This window comes from Pinus tabuliformis, chromosome 1_2, assembly GCF_031772625.1.
Source record: "Pinus tabuliformis cultivar Carrire ecotype Pingquan chromosome 1_2, CPIR1, whole genome shotgun sequence".
Classification (NCBI taxonomy): Eukaryota; Viridiplantae; Streptophyta; class Pinopsida; order Pinales; family Pinaceae; genus Pinus; species Pinus tabuliformis.
Genome location: NC_142298.1, coordinates 552,676,072 through 552,693,034, shown reverse-complemented (window position 1 = coordinate 552,693,034; position 16,963 = coordinate 552,676,072).

Below are 16,963 nucleotides of genomic sequence, written 5' to 3'. Positions count from 1 at the left end.
AAGCAGAAACAGCAGTACATTTCAGCCACTTTGCTCCTTAAACAATGTCAGAAACCGAAACCAATTACGAGCAAAGTGATGACCAGGCATCAGCTTCAGAGTTTGAGGTACAGAGGAGGCCTCATAAGGGTGGAAAGGGTGGTCATCATAAGAGAGAGGATCCCACTTCTTTGACAGATTTACAGGCTTGTCCTATGGCAGTCTCATGTTTCCGGTATATGTCTTGTTATGAGTTTTGCGAGAGGATCTCTCGGATTCAGCATCACAGAGAGTTGGCTCGCCTATTTGTTTTAAATTTGCATGATGGACATGTCAACCTTGCCGGGGTGGACTTTACATTGACACTCGAGATGATTGCACAGGCCACAGGGATACCTAATGTCGGAGAGGTATGGAATAAGCGCAAGGTGTTGGACAGTGTTCAGTTTGAGCCTTTCATTAGACCCGCACTCATGAGACACTTGACAGGTGTGTTTCCCTTCAGATTTCTCAGGAGTGAGTATGCTCCCATGATGAGGCTTATCATGCTCTATTTTACCTGTGAGGGCAGATTTTCACAGGTATATTCGTACCATATTCGCCTATTGATGAATTTCACACGGATACGGATGATGAACATCCCTGTTTTCTTCTGCCAGAACATTGAGAGGATGGTGCCTGTGATGCAGCGGAAGAGCACGGCACAGCAGTATAAGAGCCTTTACCATTATGGTTTGATTCAGCTTGTGGTCTTACATCAGTTGGCTCAGCAAGGCATCTCATGGGAGGAGTTTATCTCTCGTGAGCTTTTCACAGCACCACCACCGCCACATCCTGAGGTTATTCATGAGGAGGGAGGACCATCACAGCAGCATGACATCCCCGTGACTAGACATGTCAGCTCCTCACCATTGGTCACTTATCAGAGAGGCCAAAGGGCCTTATTTGCAGCAGCTCGGCGAGTACTTTCTCCACAGCATGTGGAAGGGGTCTCGCCTTCTTCATCGGCTCAGCGAGTGTTATCTCCACATCAGGTGGAAGGGGCCACACTTTCTTCAGCAGCACAGGTATCAGAGAGGGGCAAACAACCCAGGATTGATGAGGGGCCATCAGGTGTTCCAGATATAGAGCTTATTGATCTTGATGTCAGTTCTCCTAGCCTAGAGTCAAAGGAGATCATTCAGCACCTTAGAGCTGAAAATGATGCATTGCAGAGGAGATTAGAGGGGGCACAATGGACAATCTCATATCTAGAGCAGCGCAACAAGCAGTTGGAGGATGAGCAAGTTCTTGATGAGTTGTGGAGGATTCGTGGAGACCGCATCTTGAATAGAAGAAGACCCGGTGATCTATTACCCGCTGAGCGAGAGTCCATGCTTATCTGGCTCAATGCTCACTTGGAGAGGTTTTTGGCTAAGGCCAACCAAGATAAGAAATTGCTGAGAAACATGAAGAACCATTATTGGGCGCGGATGCACGTGTGCAAGGCGAAGATGAAGATGTTCCAAAGGCGGTTGGCCAAGGCACAAAAAAGGAGAAAAAGGCCCGATCCCCTCCACATCTTGGCCGAAGCTTCCTTGAAGGAGAAAGGCACTAAATAGCTCAGGCACAGCACAAATCCAAAGAAATTTTGAGCATTTTGGTTCAATTTTGGTTTTTTCAGGCAATTTACAGGTTTTGTCCTTTTAACGGGTCTCACCCCCCGCGGGACCCTTTCTCTTGGCAGCTCCATTTTGCAAAAACTCGGCATTTCCAGATTTGTCATGAAAAATTACACATGCTCATCCATTGCCAAGAGATTTTATGAAGTTTTGGGCCTCCAGAAAGTAAAAAAACCAGCAAAAAATGACTTTCTGCCACATTTTTGACACACAGAAAGCAATCTTGGGAGATTGAAATTTTGGAGGGGCAAATGACAACCAAATTCAGAAATTCTAGTTGGGTTGGAAAGTAGACTCACAGACCTTTCCAACAAGCCTACTTTTGCCCCATTTGGACACCTGGAAGTGCCCCAAAAGTGCCCTCAAAGGCGCGCAACCCGTCAAGCAGAGGCGCGCGACCTATCAGGCAAATTTCTCAAAATTTCACTGTACAGCTCAGAAAAACGCAGTTTTGACCATGTTTGACTTTTTGGAGTGGATTGTTATCCTCCTTGATGTAAATAATGTAATTTTTTGACACTTTTACACTTATGTATCTCTTCTAGAAGATTCATTCATGAAATAGGTGAAAATTAAATGAATGAATTGGTTTCCTAGCTTATAGAGGCAAGTTGTTTTGACTGCCTAGTTTTCAGTGCTTAGTTTAGAAGTGGTTGAAACAGCTCCTAGGATAGTGAGCTCGACCCCTAGAGGCAGGGAAAGATGTTAGATGATCTATATTATGTACTTTCTTGCTCATTTTCATGGTTGGACTCTTGAGGGAGAAGCTCTTATTGTATTACTCACTGTATCTCTGCAATTTTTGGCAAAGGAAGACCAGGGTTTTGCAATCCTTTTTGGGATTCTTGTGGTCACATGTATTGATGGTGTGTTTCTCTTTGTACTTGTAAGTGTGTTATGTGAATCATTTCCTTACTTTTCCTTCTGGACATTAGGCAAATGAAGTGTTAAAGTAGAACTCATGACTGTCATGCTCTGCTTTTAAGTTTGCTTAATATCAATGTTTTCGACTGTTTAAAGGGAATTCAAGGTTATTGCTTGCTCTCTTTAACTCCTCACCGGTCATTCACATCCATCCATCTCTATTAAAGTCATCAATATTGTTTCCTACCTCGCCCCAAAGAACCCCCTGCGAAAACTGTGTCCAATCCCCGCACCTAAAATTGCCATTTCCCCAATTTTCCACCAAAAACTTTAAAAATCCCAAATTAAACCTCTTGATCAGTTTACTAGCCTAAAATCAGTGTTTTCCTATTGGTTATCTCGCCCATTGAAGATCTTTATCGAGATAGACTGGAGAGAGCCCTCTCCTGCCCCGTAAGGCTAGCTACGAGGCTAAGTGGTTTGATGTTGCCTTGAGGTTTACCTTTCTCATCCTGAGGTGAAATTTCAAGCGCTAACAGGCTCTTCCCATGCTGCAACTCCAGCCTCCAAAAATTCCCTTGCAGACACAGTCAAAATAGAGGACCCTAAGAGCAAAGAACCATAGGTGGAAAGCAAAGAGGAAGAAACATTGCCTAAGGTATTCAGGGGTTGCAATAGATATACCAAGCCAACTAACCATTTAAGATACAAGATCAAACTTGGAAATAATCCGGATTGGCTAAAGAGGTGATTGACATTGATAATATGCCACTGAAAGACCTCATTATTAACAGGAAGAAGAAGGCTACAAGTTCGAAGACGAGTTGAAGTAGAGAAACTATGAAAAAGGGACCCATGGAGACAAGGCGGAATAAAAAGCGGAGATTGTCGAAGGCAAATGTATTGCTCAAAGATGCTAGTACCCTTAGCTAAAATGTTTGGGTATTAAACTTACATTTTTTGCCTACCTATCTTATGAAATAAATTTTTCACTTTATCGCTGATAGTCGACCTTATAGCTTTTGTGTGCAACGTAATAGTTGAAGAGATGATGTTCTCATTGTCAGCATTTTTGATAAAGCTAACAGAGTCACTGTCATCTATTTTGGTGTGAAAACTATGTGTGTCAGTCGATGGAAAAAAAATATGGGGATAAAGGCCAACTGTTTGTTTGTCACCAATTTTGGAGCAAACAAGGATTGTTGACATCTCTGTTGTCAGAAATATTCTAACATTGCAGAAATGTTGACCTTCCGATTGTCAGAGATTTTGAAATTAGGCGAAAATGAAAATGTTGACAGTTAGCTTGTCAACGAAAGATGCAAACAAAAAACCTATGAAGCTGACATCCACAATATTAGCGGTTTTTCCAAGAGGTTTGAAGAAAAACAGGATCAACAGAAAAGTGGTTTTGGAGGAGTTTAGGGCTTGATTTGCAGAGGGGCCTATTTTTCCAACTAGTATGTTGAGCCACCATTTAGGGACCTATTCTATTTCCAAGGGAGACAGTTTAACAAGATATTTTTTGTTACCTAAACATCAACACATTTTCCTGTAACTATTCTAGGAAAAACATAATATATTTAAGTTTTGTTTTTTACATGCATGAAATTGAAAGACATTTTAGATATCTCAAATTATTGTAATTAATATGGTGACTACTATTGTGCAAACAGTTATGTATGTCTTATATAATAGTTTCTGAAGAATGAAGAAGGGTTGGAAATTAATTGAAAAACATATTTGCAGTCCAATATATTTGAGCAACCCTTAATATATTTACAGGTTTTAATGATTAGTTTGTAGGAAATTCATGTGCTGCGTTTCCCTGTGAGTACTTCTTCATTATTAAAACTTTCTTTCATGTCTGAAAATGTCAATATCTAAGATTGGATTTCACTTATGCTCCTTTCTTGTATTTATCAATCATTAATATTTATTGCTCCGGTCATTTATAAACTTTGTTTCCTTCTAGTCCCTCTTTCTGCGAATTTCTCAAATAGTCAAAGGACTTGTTGCTTTCATGTTTTGTACAACTTTCTCATTGGATCTATAATCTCATTTGTTTAAGAACTGGACTCCATGCCCAGTGGTATGTTTTGAAAACTATCCAACCTATTTCATCCTAAGATCTAAATCTGGCCACCGAACTTAACTGTGAAACCTTCTACTACAGTGATCATAGATTAGTTAAGTTTTATAAGAGATCCTTCTCCAGGTTGAAGGGCCAATTTTCAACCTAAAAGAGGTTTTGAGGTTACCTTAGGGTTTTTCCCTGTAGCCAGGGTTTTGCCTAAGCGATAAAATTTTTGCACCATTGTCGGGGAACGAGAAGCATGTTTTTCCCCTGACGATTTTATTATTGAAGATCAGATCTCTAAGGGAAAAGAAAAATTTGTATATCAGTTTGGCTACAAGATGTTTTCTCTGGTGACTTCACATTATGGCCTGAAGGATTCTCATTAACAAAGTTCTAGCTCATACAGGAATTCATACTCGGAGGAACCCAAATCCAAATCCACCTCAGATTTTGTCAAGCCCAGAAAAGTTGTGCAAGAAAAAGACTCCCAAAGAAAAAGGTACGATTGATTTAGAAAGACCTTTCTCTCTACTTGAAAAGCTTGAAACTTTTGAAGACTTAGTGCTAGATATTAAATTTAAAAGTAACTTACTCACTTCTAAGTTTGAGATTAATTTGTCAGATATTGTTCTAAATCCAATAGATCTTAAGACCTTCACCCCTGGTCCCTCTATCCCAGAACTAGTGCTTTTACGCCAAGATTTTGAGATTTGGGCTCACTTTTAGAAATTGGAACAAAATGTCTAGGAACTTCAAGAAGTTGCTGCTAAATCTTCGAATTATCCTTATTTCATCCCATCTTTGTTTACCCCAACTACTCATTTGTTCTCTAGAGGGTTTCAAAAGCCCATTCCATCAATTGACATTCCAACAATCTCAGTACCTATAACTTTTGTTGTCCTTACTCCTGTTGTTAGTATAATTTCACATCGCAGACCTATGGCTACCCGATATGCACCTTTGGATCTTGGGGGTCAGATCCATGACCTCCCATAAAATTATGGACATTGTATTATTTAATTTTATGGTACTAGGTAGTATACAACTCAACAACATGTAGACAAACTCAACGTTTTCATAAATCTAGAAGAAGTTGACCACGAGTGTTGGAGAGGTAAATCCCCTCTGCGGACAGAGGCGATCCCACTAGCCCAAAATGGGACTAGCAACAATCAAAACACGCTACTACACAAGTTCCTAGTTGTATATTAAAAGCGGATGACGAGAACCAACCTGGAGTCCAACGCTAATGTCGAAGACGAGTTGACAATCCCGTTCCCTTGCTCCGGCAGGTCACAATCCTTGCGATCCCCGCGTATGGATACCTGCACATGCAAATAACGAAACGAGAACAAGCATAAAATCCACTAACATACAACTATATTTCAGTCAGAAAGGAAATAAACCAAACATTATCATGATGAACAATGAGATTGGAACCATAACAGTAGTCGTTTATTAATGAAATAATAAGCAGAGAAAGATACAACCAAGGTTCTGACGTTGAACCTATCCTCTGGCTGGGCGAGCAGCTATATATGTCTTGCAATAGACCTTCTCTCTCTCAGGATTCCGACAGCATAACCTCCCTATGCTTGAAGACTCTTACTATCACTCAGGACAAGCATAATCACAACTAGCATTACTCAAAAACTCGCTTGTCCAATGCATGAGGACAGACTTTTATAGATGGAGAAGGGAGGAAGATACAATGCACCAGGACACTCATTGTGGATTGATATTATCTCTGAAAAGCCACTGTGGATAGATGTCAAGGATAGATGATGACTCTCGACCTCTATCAGATGGATTTTATCCTCAAAAGACTTCGTGATCTGAAGGGAAAAAACATAAGAGTGCACGTTTGCCAAAAATCATTACCAAACTTGGTTGGCGCGAGTGTTGTTCTAAGACAGAGCGCCAATGGTCGCACCCTCTTTGGAGGATCTCAGTGATTGGCGCGGATAAGACACTGTGGACCCGCGCCAATGGAAAAAGGGCGCTTTCCAGGGATAATTTACAGAAGGTGTCTTCAGGGAACATGAAGTACATACTCAGGGGAACTTAATGCAAGTGTTTTTAGACTATGTCACTGCTCACAGGTCCCGGAATGCGTCCTCCAATGTATGGAAACAGGGGTAACAGGGACGGTGACCAACGGTGACAAATTACTGTGTAACAGATGCCCCCTAAAGCATGAGGCCCGAGAGAGAGAGGGGTGAAATGCTTTACAAGAACACATGTAGCTGCCGCCGAGAATCTGCATTGAGAGATACAATTGATAGCTCAAATACATGATGTACATGGTATGGTCGCAGCCATCCATAAGAGAGTACATGATAATCTAGATCCATAGTATGGGCGCAGCCATCTGGTTAGGATCAATGAATTGACTCAGGTATGGTCGCAGCCATCCAGTGAATGAGTCATATATCAATAATCATGGCTGGATTACAACAGACACAATCCAGGGTCTTGCGCTCCATCTTGACCCGAACAGAAGTACAAGTTCAAGCATGTGAACATGTGAGCTGAAGTCGAACATGCATGAACATCGTCTGATTACCAGTCAATATTGGAAACTGTTAACAGACGCGAGAGGTACCACCAATAATGACAATGGCCCTCAAGATACTATAGGTACAATCTACGGCGTGTGAATTAGTGATCTGAAGTTGAACACCCGTATAATCATTCGATCGGAGGCCAATGATGAAAACCTCACGTCGAACACGAAGAACCTGCCATTAAGGCATGCAGGCTCCAAGGCACCGGCAGGGAGTCTCTAGATCAACTTCCTGGATAATGAGCTGAAGTCGACAGGAAGTGACCTTGATCGAAGGTGGGCCATAATGTTTCCCACATCATCGACACGAGACAGAGAGATAATGTTGTGAATCAAGATTGTACGAGCTATCAGAGGGAGGTTGTTTCTTTGCAGAGGTCAACTTCTCTTGAACATATCGGCGGCACATTAATGGAATTGGCAGTATTTGACATCAATGTATCAAAGGTCATGATGACGAGGCAATGAGCAGATGAGAGGTCAAATAGGGGTACCCAAGTCCATGGAAGCAAGTGAAAAATATGAGATGAGATATCCCCACCCCAGACACGAAAGCAGAGAAGTTCCATGTTCAAGAGCGACATACTGCCGACACGATGTTAATTATGGTTCCTTTTTTCCCCCGCCATTTCTGGCGAGTACCCAATTATTTTTAACAAGCTTGATGGGGATAGCATATGCTTGTGGTACGTCATTTCGACAAAATCCGATGTCATCAGGTTTTAACGAGTCTGACAAAGGAAGAACTCGGCGTCTTTTCATGTTTAGAGAGTTTGAAAAGACAGCAGAAAAGGAAACTCCAGGGGTGTCCTTTTTCGTAAAGTTGTGTCTCTCGGGCCTGAAAAAGTATAAAATAATGCCCGAAAGAACCACCCGACCATTACGATCGAGGAGTACTTTTCATAAATAGTGATTTCGACCTGAAAAAGTAAAAAAGTGATCAAAATCACGTCGTTTCGTAACCATTAACGAGTTTGAAACGACAAAAACCCGGTAATCTTTTTATGTTTTAATGGTCGACAAAAAGAACTTAAAACGACCGCCCTTATTAATGTTTAACGAGTCAAGAGGAGTGACTCGGCAATCTTTTCCTCTTTAAATGGTCAGAAAAGAGCTGAAAGCAGACCTTAAAGTAACCTTTTCTCATGTTTTACCGAGCTTGAAAAAGTCAAAAAAGAAGCTCGTTTGATTGCTTTGAATTGCACCAACCCCTGTCATCATACAAAAACAGCGTAATACCCACTTTGACATAAAAATATCCCAAAAATACTCAAAAAATATCATTTCTAATGTATTTTTAGGTCAAAAAATGCTATAAATAGTGAAATGGTAAAAAATAAAATTACTTTTCACTTTTTACCTTGTGAGTTTACCATTGGAGGGTTTTGGGTGCAAATTTCAACTGCTGATTACGATCGATCCAGGAGATTGCTCGAGCCGCCGTCTACAACAGGTAAGAGGCCTCATCCTTAGCTTTGTTTTCATTCCATTTTTTAAGATTTTCATCCATAATTTAGTCCCCTGCAAGAGGATTTGCAATTTTATAGGGTTCCGCCATTGGCGCGAGTTTCCCGCACGGGATCGCGCCAATGGCATTTTTTACCCAAAGGGGTCGCGACCTTGGCGCGACTGTTTTAGAAACAGTCGCGCCAACCGCGCGATCTCAATTTGTCACAAATTCGACCGGTAAAATTGCAAATTCTCTTCAATTTTGACTTCACCAATGATCTAATGGTGGAAATTTCAACTTTGTGGTTGCAGGGATTCGTCAGAATGTCTATAGAATGGAGAGAAAGAGAGCATGATGCCGTGGATGCCATGGCAATGGAGGATGATGCATGCATGGATGCTCTGAGAGACTGTGGCTTGAAAAAGTTTTTCCTCACCTCATATTTACGTGCACAACCCGAGCTGTTACGATTCATAGTGGATGCTTGGGATACAGAGGATCAGGTATTTCGCCTGAAAGACCAGACATTGGAGTTAGATGTTTCTGATGTCTATTTTATTACTGGTCTATCGCGGCGAGGTGCACGACCCATCTTGACTGGTAGCAGGCCTTCCGGTGAGAAGATGGGAGAGGTGATGGAAAGAGTTTGTCCTGGGGCACATTTTGGATCAAATAGTGCCAAAGTGGACATTATCACGGTTCCCGATCTGGTACTCCGGGTGATTTTATTCACTATTACCCGGACAGCTGGGGTACAGGCGCCCCATGAGGCCAGCAAAAATCATTTGCTGCTGGCCACTGAGTGTCTCCAGCCTACACTGTTTGATTGGGCCACGGCAGTGACAACAAACATCAAAAGGCAGCTTACCAAGTGTAAGCGTGATGGAAACAAACAGTTCGGCTATGGATCTATTATAGTGACTTTCTTCCTGGAGCGACTGCCGATATTCCAGGTACCGGGAGGTATAGTGGCAGATCCAGTGCCACGGGAGCCGAGGTTGAATCGATGGGCAGAACTTATGCCCAGAGGAGGAGGGGGCCAGCAGATGTCCTGGAGGCCCGAGTTCTTTATCTGGCTCCGTCACCAGATGATTGTCATCGAGGACTGGCCCTATGTGGGCACGGATTTTACTGGAGATCCAGACCTCCCATTGCCTGAGGGAGAGGACTGGGACGAGGAGCTAGGTAAGAACTCTTTGTATTTTTGATGTTTTTACATATTCAAGTTTTTTTTTGCAATACATGTCCGTCTCTGACAACCTCTATATATATGTATGCAGATGTTGGTGCAGAGCGACCAGCTGACTTGCCTCATAACGTACGGAGAGCACAACCTGCAGCCGACCTTCAGGCAGAGGGTGATGAGGGTGACGACCTAGTACAGAACCTTGAGGCACTGACTCGAGGTATTCCAGATTATGGCAGGTTGGCAGACGTGCCTAGAGCGTACCAGAGACACACGGTGGGAGTATCTACTCGCGTCCATCGTCTGTTGAGACGCTTGGTGCGGGCGGTGACATGCTATCATGAGCATCACCGTGATTAGACGCCTAGGTTTCATTTTTGCACGTTTTTTGAGGAACATGTTATCAGCGGCTGTATGAGTTTTGGACATGTATTATTTTTTGGATTATGTAATGCGCGGGGCGCAAACATTATGACATACCCGTATATATATACATATGCCTATTTCTAGATGGATCTTTCCTTCATGTGATGATGTGTTTTATATGTTATGCAACTGTTTGACACACATGTGATCTGATGCGTCTACTGCATAACAACCGACCCATTGTGGAATGTATTTACACACACGCATATATTTTATTTTTACAAAAGCTTGAAAACACACATGGCAATCACGTATGCAAACTATGCTTTGATAGGAGATTTTATTTTTATACAAGCTTAAAAGCACATGGTACACATGCAAACTATGCTTGACAGTAAAGGAAACGGGCATGCCCCCCAGCATCGTGTCTCAATTCGAGGTACATGCCCCCCAAGCTTCAGTCCATTGAAAATGGAGTGAAGGTTGACATAATGGTGATTGCGCTCGAATTGCACGAGCTCATGTTTCATTGTTTTAACGAGGTTGATACAGGTAAATGAACTATCCTCGAGACTCCTTGTTTCATTTTTTAGCGAGCTTGACACAAGACAAGGAATTGTGCTCCATCTCGACTTCATCATAATGAATGGGAAGCGGAGAATTCCAAGGGTGCCGCTCCGGAAGGAAGGTCAACATCTTGGAAATTAGAGCCTAATGCCCCCAGGACACTATGCTTGACAGCAGCATTGCTGGTTACAGGCATGGAATAGGTGGCCACGTAGTTGACCTGCGGTGGGTGGTGAGCTCCAGTATTGTAGCAATAATGCTACAACTCCTGGGGCTTCCTGTCTCTTAATTTTATCAACCCGGTAGTTCGTACAAACTTGGAAGCGACGGTGTTGTATGCACAAGTACTAGCTCTTGTCGCAGCTGTCACTTGGTCAGCTGGCACAAGTCCGCTAGGGCTCAAGCCAACTTCTATAGGCTCTCAGAAGAAGCTTGTTAAATGATGGACGAAAGCTAGCTCAAAGAAGGCTAATCTACTTGGCAAAAATGAACTGAAAGCAAATCAAAACATGGAAACCCTAGGAAACCCTAATTTAACTAGTCTAACCTCTATGATGCAAAGAATGTGAAGGAAACTTCTATCAATGATGTCATTACTTCTAATAAGTGAAAATGCATGAATCTAATCTACTTGCATCTTAAAAGACATGTTTTTGTATTTTTTTCTTTAAGTGGATGGAGTGATTGTGATTTTGTGCTTATTAGGGTTTGGTTGTGCAGATGTGATGCGGAAGGAAGGAAAGCTTGGGAAAGGTTGGGGAGGCTAGGAGAGGTCCCCAGAGATCCTTAGCATCAGTCCACAGAGGTTCCTCACGTTCAGAGGCTCAGCAACCGAGTGAGTGGCCTCCTACAGGATGTCTGCAGGGGATTCTACAGGAAACGCAGGGGTTTCTACAGGAAGTCTACAAATTGCTACAGGATGTCCTATCGTGGGTGTTTGAAGTGATGGTGGAGTGATGGAATGGTAGGGGGAGATGTGCAAGGTAGGAATAAAGCTGGTGATGGCTCAGGAGTGGAGAAGTAGGATTGAGAACGAGTGTATGAAGTGGGTTGATGGATGGAAGGTTATAACAACGAAATGTCTAAAGAATGAAGTTACGTGAGGAGTGGAGGAGTTTGGGAGATAACAGAGCGGAGCAGAGGTCAAGGATGTGGTTGTATGCATGATCAAGATGAAGAAGAAGGTAATAGAACGATGAAGAGCAGTGTAAATAAAACAAATGGCTTATGACTGTCACCAAGATGAAAATTCATTAACCTATGCTACCTGTGCTATGAACTCAATGAACAGCAATATAAAGCATGTAGAGGAATGTGCATGAAGCGGTGATGAAGGTGTATGGTGCAAGAGTGAAGTGCATGGAAAGATCTATCATAAACGATACTATGTTGCAGCATGTATAAAGTGAAGAACTGCGTATTTTTGTGGTTGGTATAGGCTGCACTCCAATCTCCAAACAGAGATGGCAGTGGAGACTTCCTCAACCTTTTTTCCTTGGAGCTCCAAGAGATTATATCTATCCTCCTATCAAACTTAAGCAACTGAAAGCAAATCACCATAAACTAGTCCTATCTATGCTCATGAAAACGACTAAATTACCAAACTGTGAATTCGAATTGCATGTGAAAATAAACAAACTCAAAGTGCTGGAACGAAATGCAAACACATTACAACACTGAGGAGATCTATTGCTCTCAGGTTGGGCCCTAACCTGAGAGCTATAGCTCCTTGAGAAAACTCAGAACTAGATCAAAATCTGCCTTCTTTATTCATAATCTGATGTCATGCCAAATTGGCTTACAAAAAGGAACAAAGACTGAGCTCTAGCTCGTACTTCCCAATTACAAGAGTAATGCCAAGGTTCAAAAAGCTCCTCTGCAAGGCTACGGCCTCAGTATTTATGCAAAAACGATCATCCAACAGATGTCCTTGATTTTAGGAGCTCGACTGTCCAACTAAAGTTTAACTGCTGATCCTGTAGGACAGTCATAACTACTGTTCCTGTAGAACAGTTATAACTGTTGTTCCTGTAGAACAGCTGGCTGCTTCTAAGCTCGGTGGGGAGATGGATTGGAGCTTGGAGTTCTTGGTGGGAATCACGAGGAAGGTCCCCAAGACCGTGGACATCCTCTCCTAAAAACCAGCAGTGCCACCTCATTGTCTCCTTGTCTCCTTTTTCGTTGTCTTTTTCTCCCTTTTAATGCCAAAAACCTGAAAGCATCATGCATTAGTCACGTAGATAAAATGTCTACCCTTCTTCCTACAAACAACACGAATAAACTAAGAAATGCATGCATAAGCAGTGAAAAGTGAATGGTTTGAACAAAGCAAGTAGGCCAAATGAGCCCAAATTATACCAAAAATTGGGGCTCATCATCACCCCCCAGCTAAACTATTTGCTCATCCTTGAGCAACTTAGTCCAAGTCCTCATCTTTCATTGCTTTCACTGCTTCTCTTACATCCCAAGGCTCTGTGGTAGGGTCCTCTCTGTAGATGTGAAACCCTGCTTTTCTGTTTACCTCTTCCCATTATTGACTGTCATCTTCCTTTATATTTCCTTCAGTCAATCCTAGCAATAGTGGTGGGCTGAGTTTAAGGCCAATCCAGCTGGCCTGGAGGCTTTGCATGGATTGTTTGTAAAGGTCAACCCTTGCCAAAGCTTCTCTCATCTGGATGGGGGTATGGTACTCTCGGATTTTCAAGCTGTGGGCCATGGTATTCCATCTGCGTGCACAAGCCTGGGCAGCACTTTCTCCCAACAACCTTTCCATGTCTTCAAAGTGAGCTATGGCCTGGGCTTGTTGGTCCATAAACCTCAAGGAAGTTGTGGGATCCGTAGCCAACTGTTGGTGGGTTGAGATGAGTGCCACCGGGTCCTCTAGTTCCGGCCTAATGAACAGTGGTTCGCTCACTTCTCGGTTCATGACCGATTTTGCTTCAGCTGCTCTTTGATCTTCATGGTTTAACCATGAGGTGAGGGCCATCAATTGCATATCACCCAAGGCAATGTTGGGATCCCATGAGACTTCATTAGGCAAAGCCAAGCTGTGGAGGTAAAACTCTGCCAATTTGGCTTTGTCTTCTGCCGACTAGTAGTGCATAATTCAGAAAATTGTTGTGGGTTTTGGATGTGTGCAATAACTCTTTGGGCCAAGGTGTTTATTTGGAACTGAAGCCATTGATCCTTTAAAAACAATCCATAGGATTTTGCGGGCGTTCTGCACTGAATTGCTTCCATGGCCCAACTGGCCATGCAGGCCAATTGTGATTCCTTTTGTTGCAGTTGTTCCTTTAAGGCTTGCACTTCAATTCTTGTCTGCTGTTCTGCCTCCTGTAGAAGTGTCATTGGCACTTCAAGACTGGTGGTCAGCTCCTTTTTGCCTTCTTGTTCATTTGTGATGTCCTTGGAGGATGTTCCTGCCCCTGCCTTTAGTTCTTGTAGCTGCAACCATAACTTCTGATTTTCTTCCTGTAGAAGTGCCTGCTGGCAACTAGACACATGTTTAGCCATGGTGAATTCACTCCTGACCTCCCTGAGTTGATCCTGTAGAGGGCCTATGTCCGCCACCCCCTTTGATTTGGCGATTTGCATCCATTTGTGGGAACGGACTCTTTCTTTCTCTAGTTCAAAAAATAGAGGTACAGTAAATTTCTGTGGTATGATTTTGCCTGCCTCTAAAAAAGTGTAATACGAATTCATATTGGGCGAAGGGATAGGTTCTGGTATATGTTCTCTTGTTGTTTCTTCAGGCAGTTCTGCCTCATCCTCCCTTGGTGATGAGGGCCCTTCTCCTTCCCTCTTTTCTGTTTCCTGTAGTCGGGCCAGAGTATCCTGTAGAACATTTTCAGCTTCCTGTAGCTGAGTTTGTTCTAACTTCTCTTGCCATGTATTCTTCTTTGGACTCCCCTTCTCGCAGGTAACTGTGATCTTGGAGGGTGATTTTTCCTTGGGAGAAGCAAGTGTATCTTCGATGACAATCGGGCTGCTGGATTGAGGTGGTGGCTTGCCCGTTTTTATCCTAACGCTTCTCCGAGCTTTAAAGTACAGAGGGGTCTCCCTCTTCCTTTTGTCTTTTTGCTTAGGTGGCGTGCTGAGGCTAGCTAATACCGCTGCTGCTTCCCGTGCCAGAATATCCACCTTCTTCTCTTTGGGTTTTACCTTTTTGGGGCTTCCTGTAGAAGCCTGTTTTTGCAATTTCGGGCTTCCTGTAGAAGCCTGTTTCTGCAATTTTGGGCTTCCTGTAGAAGCCTGTGTCTTAATGGTTTGTGGGCTTCCTGTAGAAGCCTTGGTATTTGCTTTTGGGCTTCCTGTAGAAGCCTGCTCCTCACTAATCTTCGGGCTTCCTGTAGAAGCCTTTGTCTTTGTTTTCGGGCTTCCTGTAGAAGCCTGTTTTTCAATGATTTTTGGGCTTCCTGTAGAAGCCTGAGTTTGTGTTTTCGGGCTTCCTGTAGAAGCCTGTTTTTGCTTTCTTGTAGACATAGGTGTCTCCACTTCCGCTTGATTGCCTGCTTGAGTTTTGCTTTTTGCTTTGGGTGCAGGTGCTGTTGAGGTACTTGGGCTGACGTGGGCCACCTCTGCTTTGTCCATTCTGCTCTTCATCCTCTTTTCCCTTGCTGACAGGATAGGTGTGCCACCTTTTTCTTGGTCCTTCTTTTCCTCATGCTTCTTCCTTTGTTCTTCGGCCACTGCTTCATGTTCCTCACTACTAGAGGAACCCGTTTCTTCGATCAACATTTTAATATCCCCATCTTTGGTCAAATTGCGGAAGGATTCCCATGAGAGGGGGACCTTATATGAGTGCAATGCATCTTCCACAAGTAGCTTTATTAACCCATGGTGGGCTATCTGATCAGGTATGCCCTCTCTTAGCTTTGTAGCACACTCCATTAGGGACTGCTGGAGATAATAAGGGATGCTCAGTTTTTGCTCTACAGGAAGGTCAATTCGGTGCCTCAACTCAGTGAGTAGCCGAAAGTGATATGCATACACGATGTTGAACCGGCCTTCACAAGTAATATATTTCATGATTTGCAAACTGACTTCATTCCAAGGTGGTGATAGACTCGTTCTTCTCACCCCGTTTTTATCCTCAGAGAATTCTTCCTCAGGTGGAAAGAATTCCTTCTTTGCCTGCTGACTCAGCTTTCTCTCCTCTTTATCCCACGGCAGACCCATAGGAAGTTCTGTGATCCGACTGATATGTTCTGGGGTGAGTTTGAGGCTTAGACCTCTGAAGTTTACTGTGGCCAGTGTCTGGGATTTAGGCTTCAAAGCCTGCAAGAATTCCTCGGCTACTTCATCATCGTAGCCCTGCAGCTTATCACAAAAAGGCATCCATTGTGCTCTGGTGAAGAGCTCTACCACTGCCGGGTTTCTCCTTAAGTTAGTTGAATTAGTGGGCTCTCGTCTTATAAACCCACCCGTCATGATGAACACGGTCGTTTTAACTAAAGGTGGGAGATGCAAAAGAGATTTGGTCTATGAAGACAGAGCATGCACATACAAAATTTCAACACAGACTACTTATACCAACATCCTGTAGAACGGTAGCAACGGTACAGCAAACAACAATTCCACCAATATCTTTATAACCCGACCGTGGACGATGGTCTTGCCACTTCTAATAACCAGTTACATTAAGAGTTCAGGGTTACCTCCTTAATTGGCCACCTTTTTCGCGAGGCAGCCGCTTTCCTGTAGATGACTACGTTCCTGTAGACTGCGTTCCTGTAGAACTGCGCTCCTGTAGAACTGCGTTCCTGTAGAACTGCGTTCCTGTAGAAGCCGCGCGCAATTCTCGGGGAGGACTGTAGTTGGCCGCGCTCGCGGTGTGCTTGACCAGCGTTCTGGTAGCCAACAACTCGGTGTATCAAAGTGCAGAGGAGATTAGAATAGCTATCCGAGTTGAAGTGTTGGATGATAAATGCATGCGCATGATTTAGCCGATTGGATTTTGAATCGGTGCACTCCGTGGCGCGGGGGATGAGTTGTCCCCGCCAGACCGTTGGGCGACGTCATCCATCCTCCGCCTGCGTATTCACTTGCTGCTGCATTCATTCCCACAGATTTGCCGCCGCCTTTCCTGTTAAACTCATGCTTCTGACGAGAGTGTTCCCACGTGCATGCCGTTCATTCTCTTTGTCGTGGCCGCCACCCAAACATCCAATTACACTTTAACTAGCCGACGTGGCCAGTCGACTGGCCATACGGCCGCTCAACCATTCAATTTTACGCTTTGCAA